At 43.8% G+C, this 22,517-nt stretch overlaps 1 pseudogene across 1 annotated transcript in view; it reads right to left on the bottom strand.

Moving 5' to 3' along the window:
- Positions 1-14,079: 14,079 nt before the first annotated feature.
- Positions 14,080-22,517, bottom strand: part of LOC311625822 (uracil-DNA glycosylase-like) — an 80,606-nt pseudogene continuing 72,168 nt past the window's right edge. Inside the window, exons 2-3 of the transcript in view lie at positions 14,967-15,201; positions 14,080-14,647 (exon numbers count right to left, since the gene is read on the bottom strand). The product of the transcript in view is annotated as a uracil-DNA glycosylase-like (transcript). The remainder of the gene's footprint in view (positions 14,648-14,966; positions 15,202-22,517) is intronic.

The following is a 22,517-nucleotide window of genomic DNA, read 5'->3' as shown; positions in this document are numbered from 1 at the left end:
TGTGGAACTCATTGTGCCGGCATTGAGGTAGAGGAAAAAAAAAAAAGAAAGAAAGAAAGAAAGAAAACAACCTCAGAGTTTAAAGACTTGTTGAAGTCTGAATTTCTCCCGGCTCCCGGCCCCCTCTTGTAAAATTCAAGCTGAAGCTAGCAGTTCATGTCTAGCTCTTGAAATGTCACCGGCAGCATTGCCGTTATTCTGATTTTCTGGGCAACGCCCGTCGGGTCCCCGCTGCAGCTCAATTAAGTGAACTCGGCCTCTCTTGGATCTGGCCTGCCAGCTGCATTGAATTTGGGTTCATTGGGTGATTTATCGGGCCTGCTGATGTACAGCTGCATGATTTAGGAGTGCAAAAAACCCTGGAATGCACCATAAAGCAATATATGCATTATTATTAATAATAATAATAAAGATAAATGTCAGCCCCAAGTGACTCTGGTGGCCCTTGCCACTCCATTTAACATTTTAACAGTGGCATGTGGCCCCTGCGTGGCACTTGGTTCTGTCTGGTGCCTTCAAGGAGGCTAAGAAAAGGTTATTTGTCAAATGGTGGGTGGGAGCTGGGGGGGTATTTTTAAAGCTCCAGGTCAGGCCGGCCCAGCTGCATTCCTGTCCCTGTCATTGAACGAGCTGAACTTTGTCACATTATTAAGCTGTCAGCAACGCCAGGGCGTTGTTTAGATTTCTGGTGGGAACTCCTCACACATGCTCCAGGGCTCCGTGGGGATTTTATCAACACCATTGTAAAACATGCACAAATGAGCTGTGCTGGGATTGCCCTGGGAAGACTGGGCTGCTCAGCCTCCTCAGACGGGATGGAAATGCCACAGCCAGGCTCTGTGCCACCCACGGGCACCCTCCCTGGTGCTCGCTGCGAGCACTCACTGCCCGCAGGTCCCCTGGCTCTGCTGTGCCACTGCTCCCTGAGGGTCCTGCCTCAGCCTCAGGCAGGGGGGATGCGGGAAGCGCTGAGTTCAGATTCAGACAGAGTGGATGTAGCCCAATGGGCCCTTCAGCTCCCTGTTCACCCCTCTTCCCTCCCACTGTCCAGTTTCTCCCTCGCTCCTGAGACTCGAATGTTCTCATATTGTTCGTCTTCCAGCCTGGGAGCTGGAGAAACTCCCGATACAAATGAGAGAAGTTGAACTATCAAGAATTGTGGGGTACATGGTCTGCACAAGAAGGTCTGCATTCAAACGGTACTGGAATCAAAAGCTGGGCTTCAAATTTTAGCTCTTAGCAACGAGACACCAGCGAGGGGGTTCTGGCTGGGGGCCTCAGGCAGCCATCAAATCAAAGCACTGCACAGAGCCCATGCCCCACATCCTCATGGAACTGCCTCCAGGTAGTGGACATGGGTGTGGAAAGAGGGCGTGGGAAAAAGAGGTAGTTTCGGGACCCTCAGGTTCTGCCATGAAACTAGGGAAACAGCGTTCCCACCAGGGCCAACCCCATCATGCAGGGAAGAGGTGAGCCCGGGACTGCCCGGGGCACCCCGCGTCCTGCTAGCATTGGGCAGTGTGGGAAGAACTCTGTCCCCTCCTGGCGCTGTGACCTCAGGCCATGCCCACCTGTGCAATGGCTATAACAGTAGCACATGCCTTGTAGGATGACCTGGGGACATAATGTGAGTGACCATGCTGAGTCTACTCCTGATTGTCATGGGCAACTCCGATGAGCTGTTTTCTGAAAAAGCTGCATCCAGGCGGAGGGACTCCTCAGCACCCCCCGCTCCTTCTGCTCTGGTTTGTAGCAGCTCCAGTTTCCTGGGCTCGGCTGTGCCACGAACCAGCTGTGTGAACGTGGAAAATGCACTCGACCCTCTGGCTAGTGAGGAAGGTGTGCTAACGACCCCGTCCTCCTCTAACTTCTGCGATTCTCTCTCAACTTGCACGATCAAAAACAGAGTGAGGGAGTCAGAGCCACTGTTCAGCATCCAGAGGCCTCACGAGGCTGAGACAAGGTAGGCAGTGACACTTACACAAATGAGCGACCCACACCTAAGTAAAAACACATGGCCGCCTCCTGCCCCACTCCAGCGCCCAGCGCCCAGCACACGTGGGTGGTCCCTGCAAAGAAGTGGAAAAGATTGTGTACCTGTTCCGAGGATTTTTTCCTCATAACAAGAGTCCAGATCTTTCTCCAGACCTCCCATTATCGACACTGCGGTCCATCACCCTGCAAAGAACTCAGCAGGGATGGGAAACTTCTCCTAACGAGCCCCTTGTTACCACCAGGGGAGCTGCCTAACAACCTCATTAAGTCTGGTCAGTCTCTGTCTCCCGATGGATGCTCTGGACACATCAGGTGGAAGCCACAGGCCTCTCCGGAGACACACAAGGCACTGCGGTTTCTCCTCCTTGAGAGTGTGCTGGTGGAGACTGTGAGTAACCACCACAGATGCTGCCAGGTTTGTTGGCAGGCAGGACCAGCAAAAGCAAGTCATCACCCTTAGGCACGAGACACACAGAGAGTAGGAGAGGTCACTGACATGCCATGATGCAGACGTGGGATTTGGAATGAAGAAACCTGAGCTATGTCCGCTTCTGCCATCACGTAACCCCCCAGCAAGCCACTTCCACTCACAGTACCTCCTCCTCAGTTCAGAATGGGTCAGCGATGACTGCACCTGCCCTGCCTCCTCTTCTTCAGAGGACTCTGGTGACTCAGAATAATAAGTGGAAATGGGGCTTCTCACAGTATCTAGCTCCAAGATGATTAATGGAAATCACACTCTGAAGTTCTTGACACGAAGCAGGCATGCAGTAGGAGCTCAATAATTATTTGCTGTTATTATCATTGTCAATCTATCTACTTTTTGGGATAGATTAGTGCTGGACACTGAGCTGAATGCCACACAACATGATTTCATTTAATCCTCACATGTTACAGTTGAGGAAACTGAGGCTCGGGAGGAGGATTTCTCACAGGTCTTTCACTCAGGGCTGGGACTCACACCCAGGCACTAACTTCAAAGCTGGAGTTCCTTCACTTTTAACTGAATGAGATAATATGTGTGGAAGCACAATAGTGCTGATAACGCATGATAGTATTATTTCATTAAGGACCCTGATTTCTTAGGATAATCCCTATCAGTTGGGATGTATTTGGCTGCTCACCTAGCAGTGGTCCAGGTGATAAAGGCATTGCATTATCTCACATAAACACAAGATGGAGGTGGTTCTAGATTCAGTAGCTCTGTGAAGTCAGAATACCAAGGAGTTGGGTTGGCATTTCCATGATTCTCTGATCTTCCCCTTCATTGCTGCAGGATGGCTGCCAAAGGCCCAAACATTACACCTTCACACCATAGCATCAATGAGGAAGGCAGGGAGGGGTCAGGAAGGCTTTTACTCATACATCTTTATTATCATTATCATCATTATCATTATCATTATTATTGTTGTTAATCTTTTATAGACCCCCTTGCAGAGTATTATCTACATCTTATTTGCTGAATTGGGTCACTGGTGATGGGGAAGAGAATAGCTAAAAGTGAACTAGAACAGTCATATTTATCCCCTGAGATTGAAAGAAGAAAATTTGGAGTTCTGCTTAGCAAGAGTGAAGAGGAAAGGTCAATCGGGTAGTCAACAGTTCTACATAAAATTCGAGCCCCTACTTCTGTCACATCTCAGAGCCCACTACCCTTCTGTTCCCCATATTCCCACTGCTCTCTGTTGGACCTTGCTCCATCCAGTTGGTCTCCTCATTATCTGACCCATATGCCACACTCAGGCTTTGCTGTGTCTTCTTTTGGTCTTCTCTCTGCTTACAATGTCTTTCCCTCATACATTTTGCCTATGACAATTCTATAAAAGGCAATCATAACTCATATCCATTCCCAATAACTTCAGTCTATACCAATATTTCCATTTTATAAACTGGGGAACACTTATAATTTGAAAGAGAGGTGGTCTAGCACTGTAGTTAAAAGCATGGACTGTAAAGCCCTCCCCAAAAGTATTTGATTCCTGACTATAATATATGCTTGCTTTGTGACTATAGATAAGTCTTGGTGTTTCTGGGCCTAAGTTTCCCATTTGGAAAATGATATTAATAATGGCACCTACCTCCTAGGATTGTTGTAAGAACTACAGGGCTTAAAGTAAAGTGTCTGATAAGTAGTAAGGGCCATTTGTTTACTCTCATTTTGTTATTAAACTATCCCCTTCATTACTTAAATCCTAGATTATAACACAAGGACAATATCTAGATCAGTTTATTCATATGGCAGTTATGAAAATTGAGATTTAGAGAGTTTAAATAGCTAACGTTCTCAAGGTCACAAGGCCAATTACAAACTGTGTTGGCAGGTCATTGAAATATAGACATTTTGATGTCAAGGGTGCTCTTTGGGAAACTTTCTGAAATGTTTTGGGACCTTTGGGTCAGGATTTCTCAAGCCTGGAAATTCACCATAACCATCAGAACCCCTGGGAACATGTTAAAAATTATGATTCCTGGACCCCGTTTTAGATTCCTTGAATCAGGCTTTCTATGACTGAGGCTCAACACTGTTATTTGAACAAACTTCTGAGATGATTTATGAACCAAAGGTTTATAGCCACTGTTGGAGGGACTGCATTTCCTTCAGACAGAGGCTCACATGGATAGGGAGAAGGGCATCTCTCAGGACCAAGGTGGACCTCCATGGCGACATGAATGTGGATTCAGACAGGGAGACACAGGGTAAGGATTTCTTGGCTCTAATTTAGTCATTCAGTCAGAGCTGTAAGATTTTAGAGACTGAGAAATTTGGCAAATGCTAGGAAGTTTCACGTTGAGGAAGAAGACAAGACGAGGAGAAGCAACTCCCCAAAACTTGGCCTATCACTCAGTTCTCAATTTTGGGCATTTTTCCCAGGGATAATTGCATTTAAAATGTCATTGGGGAAGGCTGACAACTTGGAGGACAAATGGGATAAAAGACCACTGTATTTGTTTTTTTATTGCTGCGTAACAGATGACCAGGATTTAGCAGCTTAAAACAACATACATATATTATCTCTTAGCTGCTGTGGGCAGGAGTCTGGGAATAGTCCAGCAGGATCCTCTGCCTCAGAATGTCTCACAAGGCTGAAGTCACGGTGTCATCTGGGGCTGAGGTCTAATCTCAAGTTTCGACTGGGGAAGAACCTGCTTCCAAGCTTGCACAATTGTTGGCAGGATTCAGTTCTTTAAGAGTTGTTGAATGTAGGACCTTGGCTCCTTCTTGGCTATTAACCAAAGGGTGCTCTCATTTCCTGGCCTTAAGGGCCTTTCCGACTTGACAACTCACTTCATCAAAACCAGAAGGAAGTGACAATCTTTTGTAAGCTATCATAGAAGTGTAACCCGATCGCATAACCTAATCAACATTGGAGTGTTCTATTGGCCAGAAGCAAACCAGTCAAGGCAGGGGATTACACAAGGCTGTGAGTACCAGGTCCTGGGTACTTTGGAACCACCATATTAAAAACTTTTTGTCTCAATCGAAGTGGTTGAAACCATTGAAGAGAACTGTGGGAGATGCATATGTTACATGAGCAGGATTACACTCATCCATATATATTATCTCTCAAATTATTACATTACTTACCGTGTTTCCCCCAAAATAAGACATCCTCTGAAAATAAGACCTACTTACAGGTTTCTGAGTGAAAATATAAGGCACACCCCCTCCCCGAAAATAACCCCCCACCCCTAGGCTCTGTCTCAGAATGCTATTGCTAAACATGAGAGATTTGGTCCATTGATTCTGAAAGAAATGGAGTCATAAGAAATTCATCAGGAAATTTAGGAATGGGATTGCTATGATGATGTTCCAGAAGATGATGACACGATTGTCATTGAATAAATGAGTAAATTCTTGATACTGTAGGATTCACAGTTTGTCTGGTTTGTGTTGACAACTACTGTACTACCATACCATATACAGGTAATAAATTCCTTTATTTTCATTTAACAATAAATGTGTACCATATTCTTCTTCATGGAAAAAGAAGACATCCCCTGAAAATAAGACCTAGCGCATCTTTGGGAGCAAAAATTAATATAAGACACTGTCTTATTTTCGGGGAAACAGGGTAGTTGCCTCATACTTATTCATTAAATATCATTGATGATCAATTAGAGGTATACTATATTATACTATAATAGAAGTCCAGTGCACAAAATTCGTGCATGGGGGAGGGGGGGGGGTTGTCCTTCAGCCCAGCCTGCAAAGACACAAGCATTCCACACCTGGCCTGGCCAGAGGCCCTCTGCAGCTGTGCACGGAACACTTGCCTTGTTTCCGAGGCGACGACACAAGCATTCCCCTCCTCCCCACCCCACTGCTCTGTGCCCACTGCTCTGTGCCCACTGCTCTGTGCCCACTGCTCAGAGGCCCTCTGAGGCCAGGGTTGGGGAACTCCAGCCCCCCAAGGACGGGGGGACTCCGGCAGAGCTGAGAGGACTGGGTGCTGCCATATTTGTGATGGAGTGATGGTCAATTTGCATATTATATCTTTATTAGATAGAATTTTAATCTTAAAGGAGATGGGAGCCAACAGACTTCCCTCATAAGGATTTTAATCCCGAAGGAAAAATACATTATTATAATACTTGCTGTTAAATTCCTATTACCAAATTGCCTTTTGCGAAAACACCTCTGGGAGTGTTAGCACAGGATCTTCTAAAAATCTTCTATTGAATGCAAATATATCATTCCAGGAGAAAGTACTTACATTTATTTTGTATTTCAGCAAGGTTGGACTGATAGTAGCAGAGCAGGTGTAAGTAGAAATACAAACTCAGATGTGAGGGCAACACTGTCCAGACCTTGGGGGGCTATGGAAGACTCTCTTCTTGACTGGGGAGGGGCTGTGGCAGGAGGGGTAGGCAGGCAGTTCCAAAGGGACATTCTTCAGCAACAGTTCTGCCTGGGGTGGACTCAAGTTTCAGCCAACAAGAAGTTGGCACAGAAAGGTGCTAGGTAAAATGTAGACTCCTTTAACTACCATCTCCCACCAAACATTATTAAAGCAAAAGAAATTATAAAAGGAGTGTCCTTACTAACTGTATGAATCCAACAAGTATTCATTAAATGCTTTCTCTGTGCAAAGCATGTGGGCTCTGTCTTTGCTCCTGTGCAACTTGTGAGACCAAGCAAGACAACTCCATGCCCCGCTTGTCGTACATGGAGAGAATTATCTGCAGCTTGCATGGGAAGCCTGCCAAGCAGAAGAAAATATAGCCCAAATCCCCCTTTCACAGGGCTCTTTGTGAGAGAACAATGAAAGAAGCCAGCCTGACATTTATAAAGTGGGAGCCTCAGTGGAAATTGCTTCTTGGAAAGAGAGCTGGAAGAGAGGGGCATGGATGTTTGGAGGCAGCACTGGATAGCAATGCTGAAGGGACTGCTCCTTTGGAGATTTGGACATATTCCCTGAACTTACCTTGGTATGGGGGGAACTGGGAGAGAGAGACTAACAAACCATATATTTGACAGGAGGCATGATGCTTGGTTCCCAGTGCAAGGCCAGGGACAGGACATCAGGCTCACCCAGGGCCAGGGAAGTGGGAGGACCAGGTCTGAGGCTTCTGAGCACAGTCAACTGCTTTATGATCTCCAAAAGTCACGGTTGGTGCAAGAGAGCAGAGAACAGTTGCACTGAGCTACATAATTCTGGTTCTATTTTAAGTATCATTTTTTTTTTAACACTACAAGATATCCACACCCAATCATTTTTTACTCTGCCTAAACTGGTCGCTCAAATTTATGACAGCTCATGGAAATTCCTTCTGCAAATGACAAGTGCTCAAACCAGTCTCTTTGACCCAGACCAGCCTCCCAAGCTGCAGGCCACTCCTTGATGGTCAAGGACTCTCGAAATTCAGCCCATGTTATGTGGCATGCATGGTGGAAACGTCTAAGAATGGGCAGCTGTACCTCTGGCCTTGGGAGCTTCATAAGAATTAGGTCTCGAATGGATATCTAACCCCAAGATCTTGGGAGGAAAGAATTTGAAAATTCAACAGAACTTAGAAACCTTGAAATGCTAATTACAATGCAAAATTCAGGGCCTAATGCATTGAGAAGGTGTTTCTCTATTAGTGGCAGCACAAGGTGTCTCTTGGGATGAATACTAACATTGCTGAGTAACAAAATGGGGGTCTGGGAAGGGAGAGACACAATCTAACTTGGTTGTGCGTCTTTTCTTGAGATGGTGCTCATGGTTTTCCTCTCTTTTTAGCTTCCTGGTTTTAATATTTGTGACCTTCACACTGTCAGGAGACAAAGATATACAAAACCCATGTCACAATTTACTATGTTGAGTTTAAATAATATTATGATTTGTTTTCTTTCCTATTTCTAACATTAAAACTGCCCCCCCCCCACCATCCTAAATAGTTTTTCTTCTGAAACAGGAAGACCCTATATTATGAAATGTCAGGGTAGCATGTTATGTTACTTGAGTATTGGGAAGGAGAGGAATGGAGAGAGGATACACACCTACATCAAGTCTCCTCCCCACGCCCCTGTCTCCCCACACACAACACATGGAAGCTATACTTATGATCGGGAGCAAATGCATAATATTTTCAAAAAACTTACTAGAAAATGAGGAATCTCTAAAATTTAGAATAAGAAGGGACTTGGAAATTCTCTGCTATAATCCATTCATTTCAGAAACCAAGAAAAGGCAGGTAACAACAAAGAAGGTCAAAACAAAAGAGGAGCAAAAACTAAGATACAATGCCAGCCAAGTGTGTCTGGCTCCCGAGCCTCTATTCTTTCTCCATGCTGGGCCACGCCTAAACCATCAGCAATGCAGAGGGATTCGAGCATCACACGTATTCCTTCTCAGGCCTCTTGCAATGACCACTGTCTACTTGAGTCAATCAATCTCTCTCCTGTCCTCCAGTGGGCAGTGTGTCCTGACTCCTGTTGTTGCCTCTTCTCTGCCCCTCACCCCATGTGCCCAGCCATCTCCTGGGTTCCAACAGACACAAAGATGCTTGTCCAGTTGGCTTGAACCCCTTGGTTTAGTGGCAGAATCCCTCTCTTTTGTAACTTTCCCTATGGTGATCTTTTAACAACTTCTTACACACAGAAACTGACAATTGTTAACAATAAGAATCTCAACCGAAGGAGAAGTGACTATTTAAAAAAGCAAAGGGAATGTTTTAGTTCACAGAGCAGAGCTGATCTGGAAATAATCTGGTTTCGATATGCCGCTAGTGCAACCCTTTGAATATAAGACTCTTGCAGAACTCGCTATCTCTAATGTCTTTTGTTGCAATTTTCCAATAAAATCTGGCGGTGGTCCAACTTCTCAGAGGACTAATAAGGATAAGAATGTCCCTGATTTTCCTTCAAAATGAGAAATCATTTCAACGTGAAGCGTCCAGCCACAACTGGCACAATCCCCACGGGTCTCTGGGTTTTCGGAGAGACCCAGGCCTCTCTCTGACCATCCCAACAACCTCCCAGACTTATAATTATTCAGTCAGCAGCCCAGAATTGCGGCCTACTTAGTTTTCTCTAAAAGCACTTAAGGACAGTTTAATGAAAGGAAAGAGGAGCAAAAAAAAGGGGAAAATGCTTTTTTTAGGAACAGAACAACATATCATGTTTTCTGCTCTCTCTCTCTCTTTTTCCCTTTTTGCAATATTTCTCCTCAGAGAAAATTATAGTCTTTAAAGCCAGCACTGTGCTCTGTATGTTTTGCTTATTACAGTGGTTAAAATGAGAACCATGGGCGATGGAGTATCATTATAACATTCTTGATACCCCTGATATATTTGTGCAAACATAGCTGTGGGCAACACATGCAGCATGATGAGCCCATGTTGTCTGGGGAACTTTCTCCTCTTCTTTGTTTATTTGCACAGCTCCTGGCCTTTCTCTGGAATCTGTCGTCTGTCTTCCTTCTTACAGTTTCTGCCTCTTCAAATTCCATTTTTCTTTAACTTACCTTCTTTCCCACCTCCCTCGAGCAGCATTAAAATGTTTTCGTGCCAAACAATTTGGGAAGGAAGCGGTTCAAGTTAGAACGGGAGTAAAATGGAGGCTGTAATCTCGATATAGGAATTCTGGTCATTACTCCATGCCCTTTGGCTCTCATCTGTGTCTTTCTATATTTTCTGTTCCTGTCCATAGGACCTGAGGAAGAATCCACCCTCTCCTACACAGGGGACCTAGAAGGCAAAAAAGTAAAAACTAATCCCATTCAATGGCTGTATTGCATGGCACTGAGCCCAATGCTGTTGGGACACACAGCAGTAACACCCTCTGCATTCCAGTCCCTGCTCTAAAAATGCTTTCAGTGCACAGAAAAGAAACACATGAGTCATTAATAAGACCAGATGGGCCAAGGGACACAGGAGTTCAGAGGAATAAGGGCCCTCTGAGGGCTTGAAAATTCTAGGAAGACTCCATGGACGGGGCCCCAGGAAAGCAGCGAGAATGAGCGGACTTTTCAGAGAGAAGCAGCGGTAACCTTAAGGGCAGCTCAGGTAAGTCGCCATTATCCTAAGAAGTCAGCTCAACACCAAAGGCTTGTGGAATTTCCCTAAGAAAACGTTCTAAACAGGCATTACTCATATTCCACATGACTAATTTGCTCACTATGTTGGTCTCCGGAGCTAATGATGCAAATGTTGTGAGTCTGAGCCCTCTTCTTAAAAATTTCATGTCTACTTAGTCTTTGGATTCTGTTTGAGGACACAAATACTTTGGGATTCTGGCTAAAGTCATAGACTCTCTTCCCAGAAAAAAATGAATATAAACACAATATTATGCTTGTGATTCCAGGTGCTCCCTGAAGCCTCTTTTAAAAGCCGAGGGTAAAAATGCCTTGACTATGGCAGCCCTGAAAGAGAGAGATGGAGGTTATTCATCTTGCTAGTTCAATGCCCAGAACATGGTAGTTGGTGAATAAACACGGAATGAATAAAAGTACATTCTGTGTCTCCCTCACTTGTTGGCCCCACATTCCATCAGTCCTTCCTCCTTGGGCCACACACCCACGCTTCCTGCTGGTCCTGGTGCCTATGTGGGAGATTCTCATTGGACCTGCTCACAATGTCTCGGCTCCTATTCTGGTGTCCAATAACTTATTCTTCTCTTTTTCCTTTTTTAAATTAAAAAATAATAGTACTTGAAAGATAATACACAAATCTAGTTCTTATATTCCCATATAACATTTGTACTCCTTGTTAGAACAAAATCCAATATCATGGAACATAAATCTCATAACTCAGTGGTTTCCCTAACTATGCACCCTATGTTCACTGCAGCATTATTCACAGTGGCCAAGACATGGAAACAATTCGAGTGTTGATAGATGATTGGACAAAGATGATGTGGTACGTATATGCAATGGAATACTACTCAGATATAAGAAAAAAAATGAAATATTGCCATTTGAAACAACATAAATGATTTTTTAGAATATCATGCAAAGAGAAATAAGTCAGATAGAAAAAGTCAAGAATCATGATTTCACTCGTATATGGGATATACATCTGAAAGCAACAAATTAATGAATAATACAGACAAATAAAAACTCACAGACAAAGACAAAAGTATGATGGTTGCCAGAGGAAATGGGGAGTAGAGGGAGATAATAGAGGGTACAGGTAGTCAAATACATGGTGACAAAGACTAGACTTTGGGTGGTGAACACACAATACAATATACAGATGAAGTATTGCAAAATATACACTTGGAACCTACATAATTTTATTAAGCAATGTTAATAAATTTAGTAAAAAATTTTAAAAAAATAATTTAGTAAAAATTAAAAAAAATACAACACTACTAAATCTGGGGAAACTCTGTCCATTACAAAAGTAAGTTAATACCTAGAGTATTGGACTTTTTGAATTCACCTTCTCATTGTGAATGCTCAATTTATTTCTTATCTCCTGAGGGCTGGACTGTAACATCTAGCAGTTAAATAAATCCATGCCAACACATTAAAGGAAGAAAATTAGATAAGACCCCCCCCCCCCATTCCTCTAGTTTCTATCCCAGGTAAGCCCCAGGCATCTTCATGGGTGCTTTCTAGAGGCAGAGCCTCAATCTTGTATTCTAATCATGAAGTAACTCCCATAAGGAGAGTTGAAGCCGAGTGGAGTGGGACATGTGTCCTGGAAAGGTTGGAGGACAAGATGCCTTGTGGCAGGGGGAAGCTGACAGCACCCCTCTGGTCATGCTCTATGTTAAGAAATATTATTTAAAATTTTGAAATAACACAAAGAATTACTAAGTCCCCTTTCAGAGTCATATTAGAGCATCAGCTCATCAGCCTTCCTAAGAGTACTCTGATTCTGTTATGAGGATGTAGCCTTTTTGACTTATTATTTAATTCTAGTGCCCCAGTGCATGGATTCATGCACATTGAAAGGAAATTAATTAGAAGGTGGCCTGCGAGGTGGGACTGGGTGATACGGGCCAGACAAGCTCTGGAGCCAACTTCCTACGGTCCCTTCCCGACCTGCTACATCTGGGGCAGCGCTGTGGCTAAAAGGGCATCTTTGGAATGAGCTGCTTCCCTCTGGCATGTGGGGTCTCTAGGTCTGGCCTGCAGGGATTGGGCCAAAACTGGCTCTCTGACATCCCCTGAGGGGTTCCAGATTGAGAGTGTGGTTCTTGGTTGATGCACCCTGGAATCGGGCTCTCTCCTCTCTGGTTCTAGGTGCCTCATCCAAGAACCTCAGTTTGGCAGCTCCTGTGTTGGCCGTCTGTCCCCTGGTGGTCAGTATGGATCATAGCTACCAGTTGGGGCATCTGACCCTGGTAGTCATTGCACATTATAGCTATTGGTTGGATGGTTGGATGGTTGCTTAGGCTTATTATTAATACTAGATGCCCAGTGCATGAAATTTGTGCACTGGTAGGGTATATATTCATTTATTATATTGACTATATATATATGACTATATATAGTCTCCATTATTCTCTTTTAAACTAGTTTTAGCATCTTGCAGTATTCTTTTTTTTTTTTTTTTAAACTTCCCCAACCTTTTGTAACCAAACTCTAGCAGGTTTAACTTTGGCCCAGCTAATAGCATCTCTAACAGGACCTAAGATGGAGGTTCAAACCTGATAAAGATGGTCTCTTAAACAAATGATTAAAAAATTACAAAACATCTACATAGAAATGAAACTGTGACCTCCTGGTTCATAGGTCGACCCACAACTACTGAACCACATTGGCTGGGCATATAAGTAATTTTTAAAAGAGCTAAATTCTCCAGTGTTCCAGAAAATGGTATCCCAAAGTGATTTCAGTCCAGAAGAAAATAGCATTTGGCACTATGCTGCCTTTTTCCCCAGTTCAAGATACACCTGGGAGAAAACCATTTCCCCTCTTAAAAAAAAAATTCCCCTTTTCTCCTCCTTCCTGTTCAGCTTCCACTGCTTATTCCTAGAAACACCCAGAGAACAATATAAAGAAGGCCCCGCACACTTCTCTTGGCTTCTGCCAGTCTGAAGGCTCACAGCAGGGAATGTTCCTTAGGGATTTTCTCCTCTGCTACAATCAGGAAACTGACCCCTAATTTCTGGGAACTGGCAAAAAAATAAAAAATAAAAAAATTCCATTTCCTTCCAGGAGGGGCCTGAGGGCTCTGTAAAGGATCAAAGGGCAGTGGACCTGGCCCGTGTGCAAAGGGGGCCTTTCTATACAAAAACACCCAACACCTTATAACTTAAAGTTTAACCTATAGGTAAAATAGAGTAGCAGCTGACTTAGATACTAAAGAGGCATTTATCTCCTCATCCTCAACCACTGAGGAAACAGAGGGGAGGAGAGTCTAGAGAATTTGACCTCCTCTCCTTTCCCAAAACTTTGACATGTCTTCTAAGCCACAGACAAGTTCCTGAGTCAGACGCGTGGTCACAGGGTACAGTTTCTGCTGGATAACACCGCCACTCCTGGGCAGCTGGCCCATGGCCCCTTTACTGAAACTTTCTCCCTGGTTTCCATAGTGCTTAACGATCACTAGGGAAATTATTTTCTCAATTCCTCTTCGTCACTGACAAATTCTTCAATAGCAGCTTCTAGAAACTGCCCGGGGGACCTCCTCCCTCCCAGTTCAGGGTCACAGTTCCTTCCAGTTGAAGGGCTCCTTGCCAGACTTTTGCAGCAGTTCATTGGTTTTCGAGCACCCAAAGAACCCTCTATAGATGACAATGGGGAGGAATAGGTGGTCTGTAGCACATGGTGGCACTTCCTATTGATGGCACTTGCCCCAGAGCAAGAAGAGAAGGCCAATCCAGTTCTGATTTAGCACAACTACATCAGTAAATTGTTCCCAGTCTTTCTCCTTATGAGAATTGGCCTGATGCTCCTGGAGAGTGAGGACAGCGCTGAGTAGAACACCTTTTTTGGCCCACCCAGATACATCTCCATGGTCAGGATGCACAAAATCATCTATATCTGTAGACAGCTCTTCATAAATGTTTTCCAGACTGGGTGGAGGCGGAATTGGTCTTTGAACACTAAAGCACAGCCCATGAGCTTGGTTGGGTCCATGATATGGGATTCTGCCCTAGGATGACAACCTTCATGTCTCTTATGTTGCACATTTGGGTCCAGGGGAAGACTTGGTGTGGGAGTGGATAAACAGTGTAATATCTTCTTTCTTTGGCAACAAATCCCATTTTTATATATAAAAGCCTAAACAACGGTTACAACCAAAGGACTGGAATTCCAGTCGACAAGTTGCTATGATGCATGCTGACCAAAACGGGGCAGATGCTCAATGCAGAAACTGCCCCCTGGGAGTCAGTGTGCTTCCACAGCCAATCTCTTGCAGCCCCTCCCACTGGCCAGCCAACCTCCCACAGCCCCTCCTTTCTCCCCCCTCCAACTTCTTGGGGTCCCTCCTCCTGGCCAGCCTGCCCCTTGATAGGCCTCAATTGTCATCCAGGCAGAGGGACCCCATCTGTGCATGAATTCATGCACTGAGCCTCTAGTTAGTTTTACAAAATATGGCTTCCTGAACTCTCTGTTGAGGTGCTTCTTTCAACTCTCACCGAAATCCATTGGCACGTTTTGAGTGGAGAGTCAAGCAGAACCTAGCCTTGTTCTTCTGGATGTGGACAAACTTCTTGGGGCTCAGTGGCAATGAGGGCGTGTTCTGGGCTCCTTCTGCTCTCCTTGGGCCTTCTTGGCAGGGCTGACCACTGCATCACTGCTCTCCTCAGCTATGGCTGCCACGCTGGTTAGTGGTGGGGCTCAGGGAGAAGGAGTAGAGTATCTTCTGGCCGATCATCCCAAAGCTGCCCAGGGACCCAGGCAAGGCTGGTGCATGCTGTGGTAGCCTGCAATTGGCCTCTTTTTTTTATTTTATTTCTTTTTTAAGGGAGAGAGAGAGAGAGAGAGAGAGAGAGAGAGAGAGAGAGAGAGACATTGATTTGTTGTTACACTTATTTTTGCTTTCATTGGTTGATTCATGCATGGCTCTGACCTGAGATTGAACCCAAAACCTTGGTGTATTGGGATGGTGCTTTAACCAACTAAGCTATCCAGCCAAGGCCATCTTGCAGGATTCTTGATTGATGCGTTCAATAAATCTTTGACCCGTGCTCACTCTCTAGTTGTATGGGAATTAAGGTTTTAATTTTTTAAAAAACTATCAGCTGCATGTCAGCTGTGGGCAGAGGCCAACGTTGGAGGCATTTTAGCTTCCAGAGTGTTGTAGAGAAGCACTACTCAGCCTCTCGTGTATGCACAATACATCTGGGGACCTTGTTAAAATCCAGGTTCTGATTTCGTAGCTCTGGAGTGGGCTCATCTCACATGAGTCCTGGAAGGGAATGTCAATTCTGCTGGTCCATGGACAGCACTCAGTAGTCTGCAGAATGCAAAGAGTCCTCACAAAAGACTGAATGAACCTGTATCCCCTCCCTGTCCCTTGTTCCCATAGAGGCATGGCAGAACCAACCCAAAAGATAGTCCTGACTTCCGTAGAACTGGGCTTGGAGGGGAGTTTCTAGGAACTCTTCGGGGAGGTTTGAGTGTCTGGAGAGGGGTGCGGGTAGGAGGGTGGGACAATATAAAGGAAATGAAGTGATTCATGCTGAACTGTGATTACAGGAGCATTAAATATAATCAGAGGGAAACCCGATCTGCTCATTGCAAAGGGACCCATCCAACTCTGAGCACTGCTCTCCAAGCAACACAGCTCTTTTGATGGGACCCACCCAGCTCTTCCCCAAGGAGCCCTCTGGGGCTGTCAAGTGCATGGATAGCTCTCAAACTACGAGTTTTCCAAGGCAGCTGAGCTGTTTGCACCTCCTTTGGGAAGAGGAGAGGTGGGTCCCTGTTGTTTTCAGTGGGCACATTTCAACACTTTGGTGGCCCGACTCTGCTCTGTTGCAGGTCTTCCTACAGCATGGTGCACTCGTATTTTTATCCTTCGCATTTCTTGGAAACACGCGGATTTCTGAGACTCCAAGAGAAACACAAAGCTTTAATTCACCCCCACTCATGGATCTTTACCAAAATGAAGAGGCATGTGCTCCCAGGGTGAACGGAGAGCTTCGATTCTGGTTCTAAAGGCCTGTTCATGGACTGGACTTCCCTTAGATGAGAAGAAAAGAGGGAAGGGAGAGGAGAAAGGGAGGGAGCAAAGAGGAGAGATCACGGAGAGGGAAGGATTGTTCCTAGAACTGGATTTATTTCATGAAAAGGCTGTCCCTTCTTCTGAAAGTCTATTCTGACTTTTTTGAGGTAATATGAAATGTTTTCATTGAGATGATATTGATGGTAGCTGACCAGTTTTTAAAAAATATATATATTTTATTGATTTTTTTAAAGAGAGGAAGAGAAAGGGATAGAGAGTTAGAAACATCAATGAGTGAGTAACATTGATCAGCTGCCTCCTGCACACCCCCTACTGGGGATGTGCCCGCAACCACGGTACATGCCCTTGACTGGAATCGAACCTGGGACCTTTCAGTCTGCAAGCCTATGCTCTATATGCTCTATCCACTGAGCCAAACTGGTTTCAGCAGACCAAGTTTTTTTTGTTTTGTTTTGTTTTTAGCCTCATTTGGTACAGAAAAACATTGGCAATCCCATCTTAGTCCTCTAATTTGGGGGGAAATTGTTCTCCTCTGGAAAGCCCCACACCCAAGGACTACTTGCCCTTGGCTCTTAGATAAGACTACAGATAAGACGCCCCTGATGAAAGAAAGCCTACCAGCTGTCTCAAAAACCAGCTCTTTACTCCAGGGCTGTGGGAGCAGGTAACTTGGTGTCAGACACGGGAGAGCCCCTCTCCTCCTCCCGTCACCAGTCTGCTTAGAGGAATACGACACTTGACATAGCAGGTAACAGCATCCTCTGCAGTGGCTTAATATGCAGTTTGGAGACTGGAAATGAGTTGGAGTTTGAAGACCAGGGAGTGAGTCTTGGTTCAGCCATTTAAAAACCGTGTGAACTTTTGCAAGTGGTGTAATCCTTTGGAAGCAGAAAAGACTGTCAAAGTTGCCAAGAATCAGTAATGTATATAAAGAACTCTGTAAAATGTAATATAAAAGAGCTGTGAAAATATAATCTATTGTTACAAGTTCCCTCCCTCCCTCCCACGACATTTCCTCATACAAAAGAAACGCTTTCGGATTGAGAGCTAAGATTTCCAGCCCCATGTGCTCACTATTGGTGTGGGGGAAGTTACATGATCTCAGAGACAAGCACTCAGATTTTCAATGATTTATTCGATTTTATTATTCTGGCATCTTTCAGGGCATCAATAGTTACCCAGGTAATTCAAATGTGTCTTCAAAGTCAATAAACACTATTTACAGAAATGAGGTAAAGATATAACCTATATAGTGAACAACATAAACTGATGAACAAAAATAGATTCAGAGATAGAGAAGCATCAAACTGACTGTCAAACCTCAGAAGGAAGGCAGGGAGAGCGCAGAAGGGATAAGAGATCAACCAAAGGACTTGTATGCATGCATATAAGCATTACCATTGGGCACAGACACTAGTGGGGTGAGGGCATGTGTTGGGGGCGGGGTGGGAGTAGCCTGGGAGAGGTCAATGGGATGGGAGGGAAGGAGACATATGTAACACTTTAATCAATAAAGAACTAAAAAAAAAAAAAAAAAAAAGATATGACCTAACTAGGTAAGTTATAGGTTTTCAAATCCTCTTACATAATACTGTAAGCTCACTTAACTCTTAAAAAAATGAGTATTATTTCCAATCATGCATGAAAATCAGAGATTCTCGAGATTAATTTACTATCTAAATTCACACCATCAGAGTGGTAAGGACAGGATGCTAACCTAGTTCATGCTGACTCAGAGGCTCTGCTCTTTATCCTTCACCACCCTGTGCTATCACTACACGGAGCCCTAACTCCCTCCTCATGAGGGAAATCTTCAGGTAGAAGATCAAGGGTTAGACTGTCCCAAATTTACTGCTCATCAAAAGTACAACTTTGGACCCATCCCTTCTGATAGATCTTGTACAATTCATAGGAGAAACATCCTCAAATAATTTCCAGGGAAGTAAAAACAAAATACTTTGCAATTGTAAGAATTAGAGTCGCTAACTTTCTATAACGGGTTAAACTCATTATTAGCCAAGATTTGCTCTTTCTGACATAACCAAAATACAAATGCAATGTTGCTTATTTTTCTTGGTAGCATTGGTAAATGGAATTGCTCAGACCTAAAGGGTTAAATAAAATATTTTTATGCTATTTATGTTGAACATTAGCTAGCTCCCTGGACTAATATTGGACGTTATCCCATCAGTGTATATTAGATGAAACATATGCATCTGTTAAACATCTAATTGGGGGAGTGGAAATATAATATAATAAAGAGAATGTATATATGAGAAAAATTGAACTCCAAAATACTTTAAATTACAACATGATGCCTTCCACTTTATTTAATCAAGTCCATTCTTATAACTCAGTTAAAATGAGAGGGAAGAGAAGAGAGGGAAAGTAATACTAAAATTTATTCCTAATTTTAACTCTGAAGTATACAATAATCATAGTGATTTGGTGAAATAGTTTGAAGTTTCCAAAGTTAAAAAAAAATAGTTCTGTGTTTTTCCTGTAAGTCCTCTTTCAAGAAGATAAATACAGAAACTTTACCTTAATCATTGTAATATTTCAACCCAGGAAAATTAAGATGTTGGTAATGTTAACATACATGCTGTAGAAATAACCATGGACCAAAGGTAGTAGGTCTGACTGGCAAGGGTCAGAGCCAGAAGGTTTACTGGAGTTCTTAAACATGTATGGATAAAACAAATTCTTCTGACCAAGTATTTCAGTTACAACCAGTGAAGTGACCTAAGTTAGATAAAAGAGCTACATGTCTGATTCTATATATCAAACTATTTGACTTAAAAATGTGAGGAGAAAGTAAAAAATAAAACCTGTGTAAAAAATATTTGACTTAAAAATGTGAGGAGAAAGTAAAAAATAAAATCTGTCATTGACCTTGTCCAAAAGATTCCACCTCTTTCTTTCTTCCTTCAAATCCCTCCTGCCCCCAAAGATGGTGGCAGCCAGTAATCGCTCTACCTCCCATGGCAGCTGTAGAAGCCACTTTCCCAATACAGGAAACATCCAACTCCAGGAAGACCTACCAGAACAGGGGTCAGCACACCACCCCTGTTTTTCTAAAGTTATACTGGAATGCAGCTGGGCTATTTGCCCTAGAATGATGGAATTGAGTAGTTGACTCACAAAAGGTAAGATAATGACCATCTAGTTCTTTACAGAAAACATTTGCTGGCCCTTGTACTAGAAAGGTGCCAGCTATGGAGCACCAAGATTGGCATTTCATACACTCCAAAGCTCCAGTGCCCAGCCCTCTGTAACCCCAGCACGCCTGAGGGAAAAACACACTCCCATCGGTAGTACAGTCTTAATTGCTGTATTGGAGATACCCTCATACATACATACATGAGAAAAGGATTTTCCAGGGAGCCAGTGAGATTTAAGCTTTAGGATCCTCACTTGCACAACGTCTGGGGAGGGGCCCTCCTGATGTGTTCACATGGTTATTTTTTGTTGTGATATTTGAAAAAAATAAAGATGTAGACACCATTGTCTCTTTCTATTCCAGCTTTCCCTCCACCAATCTTCTCCATGTGTTGGGTGGTGCTAGAGGCATGTGGGAATTTGTGGGTCCAATTAAACAGAGGTTGAGCTGAGGATACAGCTAATTTGGGTTCAGTGCGACACAGAGATAGACAGAAAGAAGCTATCTATAGCCACTTGGCTTTCTGGCTAAGTTATTGCCAGTCCTCCCAAGACAGGAATGACTTGCAGGAGTCCTTCTACTGCCCACTGCAATGACCCCTCTGACACAAAAGCACAGACATAGTTGTCCTACTAGTATATGAATTTGTCCTACAGTAATCATCATGGACAATGTGAAAAAGAAAATGTTTTGAACTGTGTGAAGCCAGAAGCTAGATTATAGGAAATTCTACCCAGCCTTACCGTTTACTTTTTATGCTTTTTCGTAAATAAGGCCCTTCAAGTCATGTAAGCCTTAGGTCCATAATGTAAACATTTTTCCAAATTTGACGGCATTCTTAACGTGTTCAATGGCACTTTCAAGTGCAAGTTGTGATACTGCAAACAAACAAACAAAACCCCAGCAAACTTTCCCATCATTAATAAAATTTATTTTTTCTATCAGCTGCCCTAAAGAAAAGGTCAATTGTCTTGCTATTGCTTTCTGTAGCAAATGATATTATAACATTTGCAATCATATGAAGAGGTGATCAAAGATTATGCTGCCAGGAAGTGTGGGAGATTATAGTGTCTAGTGTCAAACCATCAATAAAAGATATCATGTTGTATCTGACCTGGATTTTGTGATGGATTGTGATGTTTGTGATCAGTTTTTTAAAATTAATAATTCTTTTTTTATTAATTCTAAACAATCATTGATACTTTTTCATAAGTAAGGCCCTTCAAATCATGTAGCCTTAGATCCATAACACCTCACCTACTTACATATGTGCACATACTCATATATTATTAAAACACAAAATTTCTGCTTTACTGTCGGTCATCATAACCCATTGTGTGATGTCATGCCGGTAATGAAGTAGGATTCACAGTTGCAAAACACTTTCTTTTTTTAAACAATATATTTTTATTGATTTTTATTTTATTTATTTATTTATTTTTTTACAGAGAGGAAGGGAGAGGAACAGAGAGTCAGAAACATTGATGAGAGAGAAACATCAATCAGCCGCCTCCTGCACACCTCCTACTGGGGATGTGCCCGCAACGAAGGTACATGCCCATGACTGGAATCGAACCTGGGACCTTTCAGTCTGCAGGCCAACGCTCTATCCACTGAGCCAAACCAGTTAGGGTGCAAAACACTTTCTTAAAAATCTATGCAAACCCATTGTTATTTTGAGTGAATCCATGACTAAATGGAGTGTGTCTCATTCCAAGCTACCTGGGTCCAGTCACCTGGGTGGGATGCAAAGAGCATATATTTCAGAGCTCAGCTGACGTGGATCTGGATCCTGAACATAATATTGAACATTCCTGAGCTTTATCTGTCACAGAGGGGAGATGGTGCCAGCTTTACGGCTGGAGTGAGGGTGAAGTGAAGAAAGCTGTGCTAAAGGCAGAGTTCAGAGCTTGGCCCGGCAGGCCTTTCTGCCCGAGGCTCCCTGACTCCACCATCCTCATCTCTCTGGGGCCCCAGCGGCTCCCGCGCACATTGCACAGCTGGCAAAGACACTCGGAGGAAAGCCTCTGTAATTAATGTCACATTCACTCAATTTCAGGTCTAGACAATATTTTTCTAAAACAATTGCTTCCAAGGGCCAGAAATAAAAACAGAACAATGTCAGTCATCAGAACTCAGAAAGGGGAGGGTAAATAGTGCCTGACGGGTCCATGCTAACTTTGATCCGAAATTCCATATTCCGCGGGGAGACGAGTAGTAAATGATTTCCACACTTCTCCACGGCTGCTGATCCTGGCTTTGCACGGCCTGTGCCTCGGGAATGGAGATCGGAATGCAGGGAGAAGATGGCTTTAAGAGTCTCCTTTAAAGGATCCAGAAGGCTCACTCCGAGGGCAGTGGATATTAATGGCCCTCCAGAGACCAGTGTCCCAGCTGTAGTGTGAGATGGGTGCTCTGAAAGCTGTGGCAGCCCCAAACCTCTGACTTGGAGTGTTTCCCCAGCCAGTGTGCCTAGGGCTGACACCCCCTATCTCCTGATTCCAGGGCAGCTGCCCGCTTCCGGGGGCAGCAGAGGACAAGGTAAAAGGGAATTGCAACTTAGCTGGTATTGGACCTGTGGAAGGGGCTCTCTGTTCTTCTTTGTTCCCCTTCTGCTCTCATCCCATCTTCATTCTTCCTAACTAGTTAGGAACAGGGGCTACCCAGGGCGCTGCCATAGTTATTGAACTGCCATGATCCGAGAGGCTGTCATGTTGGTGGAATTCTATGCAAAGGGTGCCTCCTGGAAATGAGCAAAGATATAGTCTAGTTGCTGACACTGTAAATC

This window comes from Pipistrellus hanaki, assembly GCF_964339955.1.
Source record: "Pipistrellus hanaki genome assembly, chromosome: 7".
In the NCBI taxonomy this organism is placed as follows: domain Eukaryota; kingdom Metazoa; phylum Chordata; class Mammalia; order Chiroptera; family Vespertilionidae; genus Pipistrellus; species Pipistrellus hanaki.
This window is presented reverse-complemented; position numbering and strand designations above follow the sequence as displayed.